This window comes from Alligator mississippiensis, chromosome 1 (assembly GCF_030867095.1).
Source record: "Alligator mississippiensis isolate rAllMis1 chromosome 1, rAllMis1, whole genome shotgun sequence".
In the NCBI taxonomy this organism is placed as follows: Eukaryota; Metazoa; Chordata; order Crocodylia; family Alligatoridae; genus Alligator; species Alligator mississippiensis.
The window spans coordinates 85091381-85107881 of NC_081824.1; the positions used below are offsets into that span (position 1 = coordinate 85091381).

Sequence of the window (16501 nt, forward strand, 5' to 3'; positions counted from 1 at the left end):
TTTGAACTCCAATGCCTTCTGCCATCTCCATGAAAATGTGCCCAAATTTTGTCAGTTTACAGAGCCTTTAAAATGGAATTACCAACTCATGCAGTAGAAATTACTTACTGATAAATTTTATGAAAACTCCATCCATGCTGTAGCTTATGTTTCATAGCTGGTAGGGTCGGAAGGGATCTAAGCAGATCATCCTGCCATGGGCAGGAAAGGATGCTGGGGTCAAATGACCCCAGCTAAGTGGCTGTCTAGCCTCCTTTTGAAGATTCCCCAGGGTAGGGGCAAGCACCACTTCTCTTGGAAGTTGGTTCCAGATCCTAGCCGCCCTGACAGTGAAGTAGCGCATCCTGAGTCTACTCTCAGTCAACTTATGGCCGTTGTTCCTTGTTACCCCTGGTAGTGCTCGGGGGAACAGGGACTCTCCCACTGCCTGCTGGTCCCCCTTGGCAAGTTTATAGACGGCCACCAGATCCCCTCTCAGCCTTTCTTTTGTGAAGGCTGAACAGGTTCAGGTCCCATAGCCTCTCCTCATAGTGATGAAACACCCCTGGACTTTCACTTAATTTTAACCAGGGAACAGCTTTGTATGTTTTGAAAAAGTATTTTATCTAACCAAGGGCATAGAGTAGGTTGTTTAGGCTGGGGGAGATCGCTTGTTGCTTAGTTGCTTAATTGCTGGCCTCGCTAGAAGGAAAGCTGTATCAACAAAGTCCGGAGCTGGAAGGGGGGTTACTTGAGGGGGAACTGGAAGGGGGGTTACTTGCTGGGCTTGCTATACATTTCATCACATCAGCAAGTTTAACCTGTTACGTAGCTATATAAGGCAGACGCCCACTGGGGTGTGTGTGCTTGCTTTGCGAACGATTGCCAAGCACCACTTTCTGTGCAGAAATAAAGATTAAGTTGGATCCTTCACCCCTGTGTGTTTATTGGCACAAGCGCACCGGGCACGAACTCACTGTCCTTTGGGGACAACAATTTCTGGCGACCCAGATGGGACCCTAGCTGACTGCCTTGCCCGGTCCACCTCTTCAGCTCCGGCAACAACTGTGGATGGCGCAAGGGCCAGGCGCCACCGACCTTATTCATCGGAGGTCTGACCATCTCCTGGTTGCCTGATGGAGTCGGGGAGGGGCACAACGGCGCAATGCTCGAAGGACCAACTTAATCAGGTGGGGCGAGGGAGGTTTCAACGGACTGGTGAGTACTTCTTTCCATATTTTGGGCAGGTTGGGAAAGAGACGGCTTTGAAAGTTCCGACCGTATAGATGCCCTAGGCAAGTGAGATCGGGTGGCAGCCCCGTGAACTCCCTTTAATCAGTTTGGTTCTGAGGCTGAGCGGCGGTCGTCGTCCGGTAGTTGGATAATGGGAAGCAACCAGTCTAAGATTCCACCCTGCAGTCCCTTAGGATGCATTTTGAAAAATTGGCCAAAGTTTGGAAGTGACCCTATGACAAAACAACAGATGATTCGGTATTGCAATACATGTTGGCCACAGTACCAATTGCGGATGGTGCAGCCTGGCCGGAGAATGGGTCTTTGGATTGTAACACAATCTTGCAGTTACAGTTGTTTTGTAGGCGCCAAGGGAAGTGGGATGAGATGCTTTATGTAGAGGTATGTATGACTTTGTATGGGGATGGGGTTACACAGAAGCTGTGTGGGATATTTAGGGGAAGTGGGGTAATGGCTTTGCAGGGGGTCACCACAGTATGTCCAGAGGAGCCGGAGGAGGGAGATGTGCAGTTGCTAATTGCTCCCACAGCTCCCCCATCTTATCCTGTGAGCCCTGCGTCACCACAGGGGACTTCCACTGCACCTGTAACGGCTTGTCAGGGACTCCCGGCTGGCTCGTCCAGTCCGTCGTCCCCCACCTCCCCTGACAGTCTTGGGTTGCCGTCCCCGGGTCCGGTGGATGTGGGTGGTAGCACTCTGGTGGTAGAAGGGATTGTAGGATCAGGGGCCCAACCAGTAGTTCAGGCCCCTTTACAACAAGCGGTGGGTCCTGAGGGTGAACCAGTTTTTGTCCATGTGCCATTCAGCACAGCAGACTTGATAAATTGAAAACAGTCTGTGGGCCAATATCACCAGAATCCGGAGGCAATGGCACGGTTGTTCTCTACTATTTTCCTCACCCACCAACCAAACTGGATAGATATTCAGACCTTACTGGCCGCTCTTCTGACTCCAGAAGAAAAAAGGTTGGTCTTAGAGAAAGCACGCACGATAGCACAGCAGCGTCACCCAGCCAGTGAGGTAGATGAACTTTGCCCTAAGGAAAATCAAGACTGGGATCCCAACACCCGAGGGGGCCGGAGGGAGTTAGAGCTGTATCAGGAGTTTGTGCTGGCTGTTCTCCGGGAGGCTATCCCTAAGCAGAAAAATTTGTCTAAATTGTACGAAGTGCAGCAGGGTCTGGAGGAGGATCCATCCAGTTTTTATGGGAGGTTATGCGAGGCAGCCAGACAGTGGACGGATTTAGATCCGGAGCTGCCAGAAAATGCCAAGATGTTTAACACACTGTTTATAGGACAGTCAGCCCCAGATATTAGAAAAAACTAAAGAAGACTGAAGGAGCAGCTGGAATGAGCATCAGCCAAATGATTGAGATTGCTTATAAAGTATACTCCAACAGAGATCAGGTTAAGGAGAAAAAGGAAGATAAAAGAATAAAGGCACAGGAGTCGTTATAAGCATCGTTGTTGGCAGTGGCAATTGTAGATCAGAGTCGGGGACGAGGCAGGGGAAGTAGAGGGCATAGAGGAGGCGTGGGCTATGCTCCGGGAGGCTACGGCCAGGGTCCCAGGCTGGGACCTAATCAGTGTGCTATTTGCAAGCAGGAAGGGCATTGGAAAAATGAGTGCCCCAAGAGGGAGAAGAAGAGACGAGAGGAGGAAGAAAGATTGTTGATGTTGGATGGTTCTGACCAGGAGTGACGGGGACCGGGGGCTAACACTGAAGTAATCTCTGTCTCCCCCGACGAGCCCCTGGTTAAAATGCAAGTAGGGGGAGAACTTATTGACTTTCTAGTAGATAGTGGAGCCACGTATTCAGTTGTAACCAATTTTAAAGGACCCTTATCAAAAACCAAGATCCCCATAATTGGAGCCACCAGCCAGCGGATGTATCGTCCTTTGGTGCCACCCATGGAATGCAAAGTGGGAGGAAAGAAAGTGTCTCATCAATTCCTGTATATGCCTGAGTGCCCCATACCTTTGTTTGGGAGGGATTTGCTGTGCAAATTGCAGGCCCAATTGATCTTTTCGGAGGGGAAAATTACTATGAAGATACCAACTGAGGAAGCCTAGAAGGCTCAGGTGTGTCTCCTATTGCAGGAGGGGGAGGAAGGGAGAATCCCCCCCGAAGTAGAAGACGCTGTAGTACCATGGGTATGGGTGGGAGAGAAGCCAGAAAGAGCCAAACTGGCCACCCCTGTAAGCATTGATTTAAAGCCAGGAATTACCCCACCCAGGGTGCCACAGTATCAATTGAAAATAGAAGCTTGGAAAGGTCTGGAACCATTAATAAAGAGATTCCTTAAATATGATTTACTTCGGGAGTGTCAATCATCAACTTTATGTAATGCTGGTAAAGGAATCTAAGAAACTTATTTTAAGACAACCAATGACTGTGTATACCCCACATTCAGTGCTGACGGTGCTGAATGCAAAGGGGGGAACCTGGCTTTCCCCTGGATGAATGGCTAAGTACCAGGTGACTCTCCTGGATCAAGGAGATATCCAGTTGCACACCTCTAGTACCCTGAACCCAGTTACGTTGATGCCATTGGAACAAGATGAAGGATTACAGCATGATTGCATTGAAACTATTGAGAGTGTGTATGCTAGCCAGCCAGATCTTAAAGATGCCCCACTACCTAATGCAGACCTTGAATTCTACACAGATGAAACCAGCTTCATGGACAATGGAACCCGAAAGGCGGGATACGCCGTGGTTACATCATGGGATACCGTGGAAGCAAACGCCTTGCCTCCAAATACCTCTGCACAGAGAGCTGAGCTTATTGCGCTGACCCGAGCTCTCCATTTGGCAAAAGGAAAGATAGCCACTATATACACGGATTCGAAGTACACCTTTGGAATCTTACATGCCCAGGGAGCTATATGGAAAGAGAGAGGACTCTTAATGGCAAGTAAAAGCCCTTTAAAGCATGGAACAGAGATCCTGAAATTACTTGAAGCCGTGATGGAACCACTAGAGGTAGCTGTGGTGCACTGTAAGGCCCATCAAAAGGGAGATGCTGACGTTATTAAAGGAAATCGATGAGCAGATGCTGCGGCGAAGAAGGCAGCTAGAGGACAAGTTCAAGAGACTCAAATGTTGGCATTGATGCCTCAGGTAGTGTTGCCTGAGGAACCTCCCAAATATACTGAAGAAGAGAACCAACTCGCAGAGAAATTGGGAAGCAAAGAACAACAGGATGGATGGTGGGTTTTGCCTAAGGGACAAGTCCTGATGCCAAAACTGATTCTTAGCAAAGTGCTCCAAGAGTACCACCAGAGCACCCATATGGGAGCTAACGCCATGACCCAAGGTCTCCAAAGAATTGTAGTGGGGCCTAAGATGGAAAAAAACAGCAGAACAAATAGTGCGTAGATGCCCTGTCTGTTGTGCCAACAATCCTAAGATTTCCCCCAAACCTCCGCCAGGAGCAGGAAGGCAAGGACTATTAGCAGGAGAATATTGACAGATAGATTTCTCTGAAGTTCCCAAGAAGGGACACTACAAATACCTGTTAGTGCTCGTGGACACTCTGACTGGATGGACTAAGGCCTTCCCGTGCCGAACCAACCAAGCAAAAGAAGTGGTCCGGGTGATGCTAAAAGAAATGATTCCACGATTCAGAATCCCAGAGGGATTAGCCTCGGATCGAGGGCCACACTTTGTGTCAGGAGTGACCCAGGCAGTTTCCCGGGCTCTGGGGATACAATGGGACCTTCACACAGCATGGAGACCGCAGTCAAGTGGACAGGTGGAACGAATGAATCAGACTCTAAAAAGACAGCTGGCTAAACTTTGCCAGGAAACTCAGTTGAAATGGCCCAAAGCTCCGCCTCTTGCCTTGCTTAGAGTGCGCATAGCCCCTAGAACTAAATTGGGAGTTAGTCCATTTGAATTAATGTATGGCAAGCCATATCCTAAGAATCCAGTGGTGACGCATGGGAATCAAATACATGTAAAAGGGGAAGGTTGGGTAAAAGATTATTTGTATTCTTTGTCTGCCGTATTGTCTTCTCTCCACAGGTATGTCCAGGAACGACTTCCACTCCCTCTAGATACACCAGTCCACAAGTTCCAGATCGAAGACAAAGTGCTGGTCCGGACGTGAAAATCCGAGCCGCTTCAGCCCAGGTGAAAAGGACCGTATCCTGTGATTCTCACCACTCACGCTGCAGTGAAGGTTCAGGGGGTAAAACCGTGAATACACTACACTCGGGTGAAGGCCGCACCAGAAGTACCACCTGCAGGAGAAGTTGCTGAGAGTGTCGCACCGGAAGCCAACACAAACGGACACCGTTGGACAGCAGAGCCAGTAAAAGGATTTAAATTTCTGTTTAAACGTCAACCATGTGAAAAATAGTTCTTTGCGTAGGTATAATGTTTCTAGAGTCTAAGGGGTTGGTGCATCAAAAGTTCAATAAGAGTCAAAATGTGTGGGTTCATTTGACAAAGGACATATTAAATGTCACTCATTTTTGTTTGGCAGGTGAAATATCGGTTAATGATATTTTCACGTCATGCCTTATAGGGGTGCCCACTCCAATGGAAGCACTCCAGAATCAGACTTGGTTCACATCTGGGGGAATAGGAGGTCCAATCAATTACACTAACAACTCCATGTGGGGAACCATTACCACAGAAAGAAACGCTAGTACCTTTAAAATAGATTTGTTGACAGTCACCTCCCCTGGTAACACCAGCTGTGCCAATTTTGTGAACTGTACCCAAGCTTACAAAAGCCAAAACAAAAACAAAAACAAACAAAAACAAAACAAAAAAAACCCCGAAAATTTTCAATTGCTCAGACATGACTAATGTATCTTATAACTACGTTCATGTTATATTACCCCGGGGGTGGTTCCTCCTTGTGGGAAGACTGCCTATTCATATATCCCAGCCAATGCCACAGGAGGCCCTTGTGCTCTAGGCCGGTTGACTGTCTAGCTACCAGGTATGCCTAAGACCTCTAGTAAGCGTCACTGAAGAGGTTCAAAGGTGCTAGATAAATCCTGTGATAGTGACATAAACCTCCTGAGTGAGGCTGAGGTAGTGTCCTTAGCAGTTTTCCTAGTAAGGGTGGCAGGCCTAGTAGCGAATGCTGAGAGGCAGCTTGGTAAGGTGGCCTGTGCCCTGGCAAAGGGCCTAAATACAACTTCACAGGCCCTAGCTGCCCTCAATATTGAAATAAAAGAACTAAGAGGAGCTACTCTGCAAAATAGAGCAGCCATAGATTACCTGTTGCTGAGGCATAACCACGGATGTGAAGAGTTCGAGGAAATGTGTTGTTTTAATTTGACAGATAACTCTGAGTTAATGGAGTCAAAAGTGCGGAAGTTAAAAAAGGGTCTGTCCCACATTAAGCAAGGGGAAGGGTTCGACTTCTCATAGCTTACTTCTTGGCTCCCTAATTTTTCATGGCTTAAGCAAATTTTCCTATTAATTGTGGCAAGTATGTGTATTTTCTTGATGATCTGTTGTGGGGTACAGTGTGTGCCACTGTGTTGTGAGGTACTTAAGAAATCAATTTCTTCCCCCGTTCACCGCGTGATGTTTGTAAAATCATCAGTTACAAACCCGATCCAAAATAATCGGGAGGAAGCGAAGAGATTTCTGGAAATAAAAAAAAATAGTCGAGGACTATGGGCTTTTTCCATAAAGGCCATAGCCTCGAAGGGGGGATTTGATGAAGCACCCCTGGACTTTCACTTAATTTTAACCAGGGAACAGCTTTGTATGTTTTGAAAAAGTATTTTATCTAACCAAGGGCATAGAGTAGGTTGTTTAGGCTGGGGGAGATCGCTTGTTGCTTAGTTGCTTAATTGCTGGCCTCGCTAGAAGGAAAGCTGTATCAACAAAATCCGGAGCTGGAAGGGGGGTTACTTGGGGGGGAGCTGGAAGGGGGGTTACTTGCTGGGCTTGCTATACATTTCATCACATCAGCAAGTTTAACCTGTTACGTAGCTATATAAGGCAGACGCCCACTGGGGTGTGTGTGCTTGCTTTGCGAACGATTGCCAAGCACCACTTTCTGCGCAGAAATAAAGATTAAGTTGGATCCTTCACCCCTGTGTATTTATTGGCACAAGCACACCGGGCACGAACTCACTGTCTTTTGGGGACAACAATAGGCCCTGCCCTGCTGCCCCCTAATCATGCGAGTGGTCCTCCTCTGGACCCTCTCAATGCTGTCCACATCCCTCCTGAAGTGTGGCACACAGAACTGGACGCAGTACTCCAACTGCAGTCTGACCAATGTCGCATAGAGGGGGAGGATCACCTCCTTGGACCTGCTCATGATGCATCTATGGATGCATGACAAGGTGCAGTTGGCCTTCCTGACCATGTCCCCACATTGGCAGCCCAGGTTCATCTTAGAATCGATAGGGACTCCAAGATCCTTTTCTGCCTCTGTGCTGACAAGAAGGGAGTTCCCCAGCCTGTAGGTATGCTTCTGGTTCTTCCTCCCCAGGTGCGATACCTTGCACTTGTCCGTATTGAAACACATCCTATTCTCATCCCCCCACCTCTGTAACCTGTCCAGATCTGGTTGTAGCCTGCCCCTCTCTTCTAGTATGCTCACTTCTCCCCACTGTCGTCTGTGAACATGAACAAGGTGCTTTTCGCCCCTCATCCAAATTGCCGATGAAGATAGTGAACAGTGTGGGACCCAGGACCGAGCCCTGGGGAACCCCACTGCCCACATCTCTGCAGGTCGAAAATGACCCATACACCACCACTCTCTGGGTGCGGCCCTCCAGCCAATTTGTGACCCATCTGACTGTGTAGGCGTCAACACCACAGTCACCTAATTTTTTAATGAGGATGGGGTGAGAGACAGTGTCGAAGGCCTTCCTAAAGTCCAGGAAGACTATGTCCATCGCGACACCTGCATGTAAGGCTTTTGTGACCTGGTCATAGAAGGCAACCAGGTTGGTCTGACAGGACCTGCCTCTAATGAACTCATGTTGATTTCCCCTAAGCATAAACTCCCCTGCTGGTCTCTTGCAGATGTGCACCTGGATAGTTTTCTCAAAGAGCTTCCCCAGGACCAAGGTAAGACTAACGAGCCTATAGTTTCCTGGGTCCTCCTTCCTCCCTTTTTTGAAAATGGGGACCACACTGGCCCTTTTCCAGTCATCGGGCACCTCACCAGAGCACCACGAGTGCTCATAAATCTGTGCCAGGGGTCCTGCAATGACCTCTGCCAGTTCCCTAAGCACTCTGGGGTGGAGATCACCAGGACCTGCTGATTTGAACACATCTAGTCCCTCCAGAAGTTCCCTGACTAGGTCCTCACTGACCCTGGGCCTGGCTGTGCCTCCCCTGGGTCCGTCCAGAATCCCAGTGGGGGGGCTGTCCCGGTCCCTGCTCAGAAAAATGAAAGCAAAGAATCTGTTAAAGAGATTAGCTTTGTCGTCTGGTGCTACCACCAGATTACCAAGCATGTCCTGCAGAGGGCCCACATTATTTGGCGCCTTCTTTTTAACCCCTATGTATTTAAAAAAGGACTTCTTGTTATCTTTGATCTGGTAGTCCCAGTTCCATCTCTGCCTTAGCCTTCCTAACAGTCCCCCTATAATCTCGAGCAGTGGAGGTATAATCCTCCTTGGTGATGGCCCCTCCCTTCCATTGGGTGTACACCTCCTTTTTGGCTTTGAGGCATTCGTGGATGCTTTTGGTGAGCCATGGGGGCTTTTGAGCACTCTTGCCCCCTTTGATCCACATGGGGATTATTACACTTTGGGCTTGGAGGATTGTCTCCTTAAGGAACGACCACTCTTCTCAGGCTCCCAGCTCCCCTCCCCTCCGAGACATCAGTGCCTCCCTGACTAGTCTTCTTACCTCATTGAAATCTGACCTCCTAAAGTCCAGGGCTGCTACCTTGCTGCAGGCTTTTGACACCCTGTGCTGGATGGTAAATTCCAGTAGGCGATGATCGCTATCGCCCAGGTGGTCGAGCACCCACAGTCCTCTCACCAAGTCGTCACCTGTGGCCAGGACCAGGTCCAACAAGGCTTTTCCTCTGGTGGGACTGTGCACCTCCTGGGTTAGGTGGAGGTCCTGTAACTCGGCTACGAACCCACGTGAGTGGTCAGACCTGGCTGACTGCTCTTCCTAGCAGATGTCCGGGTAGTTTAGGTCACCCATGATGACCACGTCCCTTGACTTAACTGCCTCTGCGAGCTGACCTGAGAATTCCCGGTCCAGCTCTTCTCCCTGGTTAGGTGGCCTGTAGTAGACCCCCACCATTAGGTCCCTTTCCCACTGACCCCCTTGTATTCTGACCCAGAGCACCTCCATCTGCCCTACCTCAAACCCAGTGCTGTTTGCGGACGATGTGTATTGCTCTTTGACGTAGAGCGCCACACCCCCACCTTTCTGTCACAACCCAAAGTTGTGATTTTTTGTTTTTGTGTACTTCGGCACTGCTAAATTATTTTTCCCACTGAATTGCAGCTTCTTTGCACGGTGGAGTTTTTTGCTGCAGAAGAGAACCCTGGTGCAATGGAGAATTTCCCACCAATTTGAAGCTTTCTTTGCATGGTGCATTTCTTTTGCATCTAAGAAATGCATGGTGCAAGGAGTTCCCGCCATTTGTATGAAGATCCGTGCCACATTATTGGCCGATTCTAATATATGTACACGTGATGGCTAGCGATTGGCTTGCTAGCTGTATAAAGAGCTTGGGTGGTTTCCGCCCAAGGTGGAGAGAAATCAGTTGGAGAGAGAGCGAGAGGGAGAGCATGAAGATCTCTAAGCGCTGCGGAGCCTCACGGACCCAACGCATTTCTTAAAAGGCAATAGAGGCCTGACCGAACCCATGGAGCTTCAACAACTCCGTGGGAAAGAAACTACCGAACCCACGGAGCTTCAACAACTCCGTGGGAAAGAACGAATAACAGCCTCTAGCCTCTCCCCATCGCCGATAAATTCCTAGACGTATCCCTTCCTGTACGAGAAACTACCGAACCCACGGAGCTTCAACAACTCCGTGGGAAAGAACGAACTTGTCGTATGGACCCACGGAGCTTTAACAACTCTGGGGGAAAGAACGAACTTGTAGTACAGGCCCACGGAGCTTTAACAACTTCGGGGAAAAGAACGAACTTGTCGTAGTCCTCTAACGAGGATTTAAGCGGAGCTGAACCTGGAAACTGTCCAGCCTACACCACGACCATCTTTAGTGTAAGTAAACAATCTTTAAATCAACCACTATGCGTCCGTGACTAATTCTAGCTCACCCCCGGTCTTCTCCGACCCCGCGTGCCCGGGCTGCTGGCCACAGCCCGCATGCGCAAAGATGGGCCCGGCTCGCCCCTGGCCCGCACACTTTCCTCCCTGTTCTATCCCTCCTGTACAGCCTATAGCCCTTGATGTTTACCACCCAGTCATGCGTTGGATCCCACCAAGTTTCAGTGAGCCCCACTATGTCTGGGTTTGTGTTAGTTAGCAGGAAGGCAAGTTCCTCCTGCTTGTTCCCCATACTGCGAGCATTAGTGTAGAGGCATTTAAGGCCTCCTGAGGGTGTATGTGCCTCCTTCACAATCCACAGACTGTCTGGGCCCCTGTCTCTTACCTGGGTATTTCTTGTGCTCATTGCCTGTCTTGACTGGGCTGTTCTTGTGGGTGTCTCTTGGTTCAGTGCTCCATGACTCACTTGGTCCTCTTCCTCCCCCTCCCCTGATGTGCCTAGTTTAAAGCCTGTCGGAGGAAATCAGCCAACCTGGAAGAGAACACACGCTTACGTTTGTGGGAGAGGTGAAGCCCATCCCACCTGAGTATGTCTCTCATTCTGAAGTGAGGGTCGTGGTCCAGAAAGCCGAAGCCCGCCACAAGACACCATTCCTGAAGCCTCAAGTTGACGTCCCAGATGCATGGCATCTTCCACGCCCGCTCACTGGAAGGATCGATGAGAAGACAACCTGTGCCCCTATCTCCTTCAGCTTTTCCCCCAGCACTTGGTAGTCCTCCATCAGGTGATCTGGACTGCTCCTGGCTGCATCATTATTGCCAACATGTATTAGGACCATGGGGTGGTAATCAGTGGGCCGAATGAGGGCCGGGATCATCTCCGTCACGTTCTGAATCCGCGCTCCGGGGAGACAGTAGACCTCACTTGTCATAGGATCCTGGCAACAGATGGGACCCTCTGTTCCTCTCAGGATGGAGTCAGCTATGACAAGTACCTGGCGTCTCTTCCTCCAGGTCAACTTGCCTCCTCCAGCCCATTCTGTCATGGAGTGACCTCCTCACCAGAGGTTTCCTCCTCACGCTCCTTTTCCTCCAATGTCACCAGGGTCTCATACCTGTTCCCCAGCTGGACTGAGGGAGCTGGTACTGCACCACCGTGAGCAATCCTGGCTCTGGAGGGAACCGTCTGCCATTCCACTGTGGAGGGCATCTCCTGGGGCTCTTCTTCCTTTGGTGCTTGGCCCTGCAAGGAAAGGAAATACCCGTCAACTTCATCCTCTGCTTCTCTGATCCCCCTCAGCCTGCTAACCTCCTCCTGGAGCTCCCTCACCTGCCCCTCCAGGGCCCTAAGACAGACACCTGTGGGACAGGTGTGGCGGCCCCCATTCCCTGCCCTTTCCCCCGGCCCCTCCAGACATCCCCCTGCTTAGACTGAGCAGAATTTTCTCAGAAGCTCTGGTCCATTGCAGGCTGTGCTGGACCTAGGCACCCAGGTTGAGAGCAAGGAGACTCTCTCTTGTGCTTTCTGAGATGCCCCAATAGGCCCTAGCAATATGTAGGAAGAGGCTGCATGATTCAAATATAGTGATGGCAGAAGAAATAAAAAGACCTGAAGTAAAGTTGTGAAGAATAGCCTGCAACCATTCTTGCCCACCAAGGCAAAAAAAGGGACTAGAACTAAGGTGAATCTAAGATTGAACAAGGAGCTGGGAGAAAAACGGTACTGATTGGACAAGAATACTGGGAACTAGTGGGATAAATAGGAGAGAAGACATATGACAAGGGGTGAGGGAATAAGTGAGATAAGGTATTGTCTGAGCAAAGAGATTGGGCCATCATGCTTGGAAAAAGGCACACAGATTGTCAAAGAAGGCCACAGAGGAAAAGTAGTACTGGGAGGTAGTTAAAATGGAGAAAAAGTGAGAGCAGATAACTGGAGACCAGGGTTGAGGAAGGAGAGAGATTAGACAAGAAGCCAGATCATGATCTGGGAATGACTGGGCAAGGACTGTAAGATTAAGAGTGGGAGGGAGGCTATTCCATTGGTGTGAACAAAATCCACTGGCATACTGCCCCACCCCCTGCCAAAGGCTAGTTCACATGGTTTTTCAGGTTGATTTTCTTTTAAAAATGAAGCACTGTTCCTCTCTGCTGCAGGAGCCCTTGATCCATATCCTGGCCTTGCGACAGGGAGTACCAAGCCTTGCCCCCAGAAGCCTCATCACTTCTCTGATCCAGTTACACACCATCAAGTTCATCCACCTACTTGACCCCTCCCCCCCCCCATCACTGCCTATTTCATTGGCTGTGAACAGCGATGAGAGTGGCAAGCCTGCTACCTTGCTGCCCCTCCCTATGCACAACAAAAATAGTGGTGGGATCTGCTGAGATCCTGTTTGGGAAGGCACTGTAAATGTGGATAGTTAAAGTGTGTCATGCCGAAGTCCTCACCAGTCATCCTGACAACTTGAGGCAGCACCTAGTGGCAGCAACACCAGAACAAGTCTACCCTGTACAAGCTACCCATCACTAAGAGAACTGGTGACCTCCAGTAGCAACTTCTGCATGTGGCCTTGGCCATGGACATGTTTATCCACCACCTAGACCTGGTGGCATCAGCAGCCTGCCCTTTCTGTGAAGAGAAGGTGGAAGTGGAGGAGATACTCTTCCATGACTTCCAGGACTGTCCCTGGCTGCAGCCACTCTGCTGTTCTTGGTACCCTCTTTCACATGCTGGACTTGAACTTCTCTAAAACTACATACATTTTTTTTCTGTCCTGTACCAAGCAGCCAAAGGGAGTATGATCTGCCTGGCCAATTTTGTGCTGTGCCAGGCCAAAAGGAGACTCTAAAAAGCCACCAAAATCAGCTCTGACAAGACCCTCCAACTCTTCTGCTGCTGGGTCCAGACACATGTTACATTTGAATTTGAATGCTTCACTATGCAGTAAAATATGGACCAATTTGTGATACCCTGGGCTATCAAGGGAGGGATCGCTCTGCAAAGTGGAAATGGACAGCTGGTTCTAAATGTAACCGCAAAAAAGTCATTGCAGGTTAGGGGTTTCAATTTCTGGTGGCATGAGTGTTTTGGAAACTGTTTTTTGAAACTGTGAAGTCAAGCAGTCAAAAGGTAGCACATACCGGAATTAATCTGACCCCCTCATGTCCAGGCACTATAATATAGTCCTTAATTACATGATCACACTGTTTTTCTATATGACTGCTGCATCATTCACTGCACAGAAGGGACCTGCTCTGGTGATGTATTGGTGTTTTGTAGTGAAGGAAGCTGTTGTCAGTAGGACTTCTGGTTCATTTGTTGCGTAAGTTCAGTGTGTAGCAAATGAAACAAGGAGTTGAGGAAAGGAAAGGAGAGTCTTGTGAAAGAATGAATGCTGCCCTTGAGAACTGGATGCTATCCCTGCCTCTGGCACAAAGTTTCTGCGAATAATACCACAGTTCCTGCAAGCCCCCTGATCCAAACCTGTCAGAAGTCATCACTAATTGTATAGTCCTCACTTTTTGGTACCCAACTCGAGACCCTGGGATTCAATTTGTAGAAGTTCTGAGCACTGACAGATGCAACTTAAGTAAACCAGATTTGTGAATGGAGCACATGCAGTGCTATATAAGACAAATCATTCTAAAGTATCAGATCTTAAATATTTCAAATTAGCCACCCAAAATTAGTAGATACATTTTACTTTAATCTCGCATTGCCTGCATAATAATTGGGATAATACCCCCCACACATTTTACAGGAGTGTTGTGAAGATAAATTTATTTTTGTGAAACACAGAAACAGTTGTACATTATAGTGAAGAGCACCACCGAGAAACCTGCATAATAATTCTGTCCTCCAAACAAGTCTTGAAGAGTATGCAGTAAATTAAAGCACAGAGCTGCACACTGTGCAACAAGGTGAAAACAAAGTATTAAATAGCTGCTCTTTGACTAAGGTGGGCACAACCTGTGCAATGAATAGAGCAGGTTCCTATAGAAAAAAGACATTGTGTGATCATATGATTAAAGACTATCATAATGCAGGTGCATAGTGGGGAACAGATAGAGGCAAATTAACAAGAAACATTAAGTCTCTCATCTCTTAACTTTTGAGTGTTTACCTCACCACATTAATGACATGCATTCAACTTAAGTATATTTTAGTAATATTTAGCATTATTGAAACAAGACTGTACAGAGCGACATGGGCATGATGGTCGATACAAAAAAATTGTTATCTGTAATTTATCTATGAATAAAATTCAGAAGCTTCAATGAATTACAAAATGCAGCTCCTTAAATTCAAGTTTACCCTAGGTTTGAGTAGTCTTCAAACAGCTATGTTGCATACAACATTTAAATCTCCATAGCCCACTGCAAATACATGTCTGATTGCACCAAGCTGTAATGCATTCAAAGAAAATATTTCTCCTTTGGTTTTGGCTCACAGGATCCATTCTTAAAAGAGTTTTCCTCAGAAGTTCTTTCCAACCCTCAGGTTTATAATGATATTGTGTCAGCCTTTGCCGCGTCCCAACTCAACTTCTAGAAGTAAAAGCTCAAATGTTGACCAACACCAGATCAATACTATACGAGTGTAGAAAACAAGACATGGCACCACACACTGAACGATGAGGAGAAAACAAAATATTGAATATTTAGTGCAGTACACATCCAGCACCTGTGTCCAGGGGAAACTGAGAACAAAAAACATTTTATTTGCCGATGTGGCAACAGTGCCATCTGTAACTCTTTCCACACTCCTACCAAAAATGAAATATGCCAAAGCTTTTCTTGCTCTACAAGTGAAACAAGCCTTGCATCAGTAAAAGGAATAGGAGCAGAGCGCCCAGAATATTACTTTCTAAGGGAAGGATCTTCACTCACATTAGGGTCCTTAACCTTTCTAAAAAGATAAGTGAGATACCTCTAAGTATCCTATTTGTGCGATTTCAACTTCCTAGGGGAAAAAATTGTTGGGGGGGCGCGGGGGAGAAACTTGGTTTCTAGATTAAATTTTATACATCCCTCCACTATTTCTCAGGTTGCTTTTAGAATCAGAAAATCCAAGAAATATATTCACAGATGTTCCCTTGTTTATTTGTTGACTCTGTGTAATTTGTTTGCCCTAATTTGTTTTTGTCTATCATGGGACTTCCCTTTTTAATTTCCCTTTCTCTGTTTACCACTCTTTGTGGAGCAGCGGCCTGTTACGCTGTGAGAGGCACATGCCAAATTAAAAAAAAAGGCACTGCAGATTGTTTTAAGCATTGGCTGCCCCTTTGGGCCTGAAGGCCTTGCTTGAAGCCTGCACCTGCTCCTCCTCCTGAGACAGAGGGCTCCTGATCTTTATCCCTTGCCTTTAAGCTGCCTGATTCCTATTATCCAAAGTCAAACAGCGTTCTCTACATTCACGCCTCCAGCACTTGGCATGAAATTAATAAGCCTGGCTGATATATTTCCCTGGAAGCCTGCCACTCTTTAACAGTGGTGTTAGATTAAAAATTTTGGCATGGTTAATGAACAGGGAAAAGCTGAAGCCAAAAGTTTCATGCAGCAATGCAAAGATTTGGGGGTTATGAAAAGAATACCAACTTTGTTCACATTTTCTGAATGCCATTCTAATTACAGGGGTAGATAACAGACACAACAAAACAGTCATAGCTAGAAGAAAGGGCATGTTCTCATCCTTCCCTCGCTTTAGATCTTATCTTCTGTCTTTTCAATCACACAGCATTTTGCTGCATTGCGTTATCTAAAATGCAGTAATAGTTATTTGGGTTCAGAAATCCTTCCTCTGTATTCTCTACAATTAGCAACAAAATTTGGTTCCAAATCCAAAAGCTTAGCAGCATTGGAGCTCTGTGGGTTCTGATTCAGCTTCCTCTCGAGGCTAAGGATCAGCCTTTACTCAAGAGAGCAAACCAAAGATGAATCTCAGGAGCTGGGCTTGGATTACAAACCTTTTCAGTGTTCAGGGCATTTAAGATCTATAATTCTGGTGCAGCTCTTTTTCCAGTTGCAATGTATATAATAGGGCACTGTCACCATGTTTATGATCCAC

General features: G+C 47.6%; 2 long non-coding RNA genes across 2 annotated transcripts; both read left to right on the forward strand.

Annotated features, from left to right (window-relative positions):
• The first annotated feature begins 757 nt into the window (after positions 1 to 757).
• Positions 758 to 7299, forward strand: LOC132252104 (uncharacterized). The gene is made up of 2 exons (XR_009463856.1): positions 758 to 1197; positions 5263 to 7299. It is a non-coding gene; the product is annotated as an uncharacterized LOC132252104 (long non-coding RNA).
• Positions 7300 to 8247: 948 nt separating this feature from the next.
• LOC132252105 (uncharacterized) lies at positions 8248 to 14716 on the forward strand. Its single transcript, XR_009463857.1, has 3 exons — positions 8248 to 8292; positions 9697 to 10425; positions 10934 to 14716. It is a non-coding gene; the product is annotated as an uncharacterized LOC132252105 (long non-coding RNA).
• Positions 14717 to 16501: the final 1785 nt, after the last annotated feature.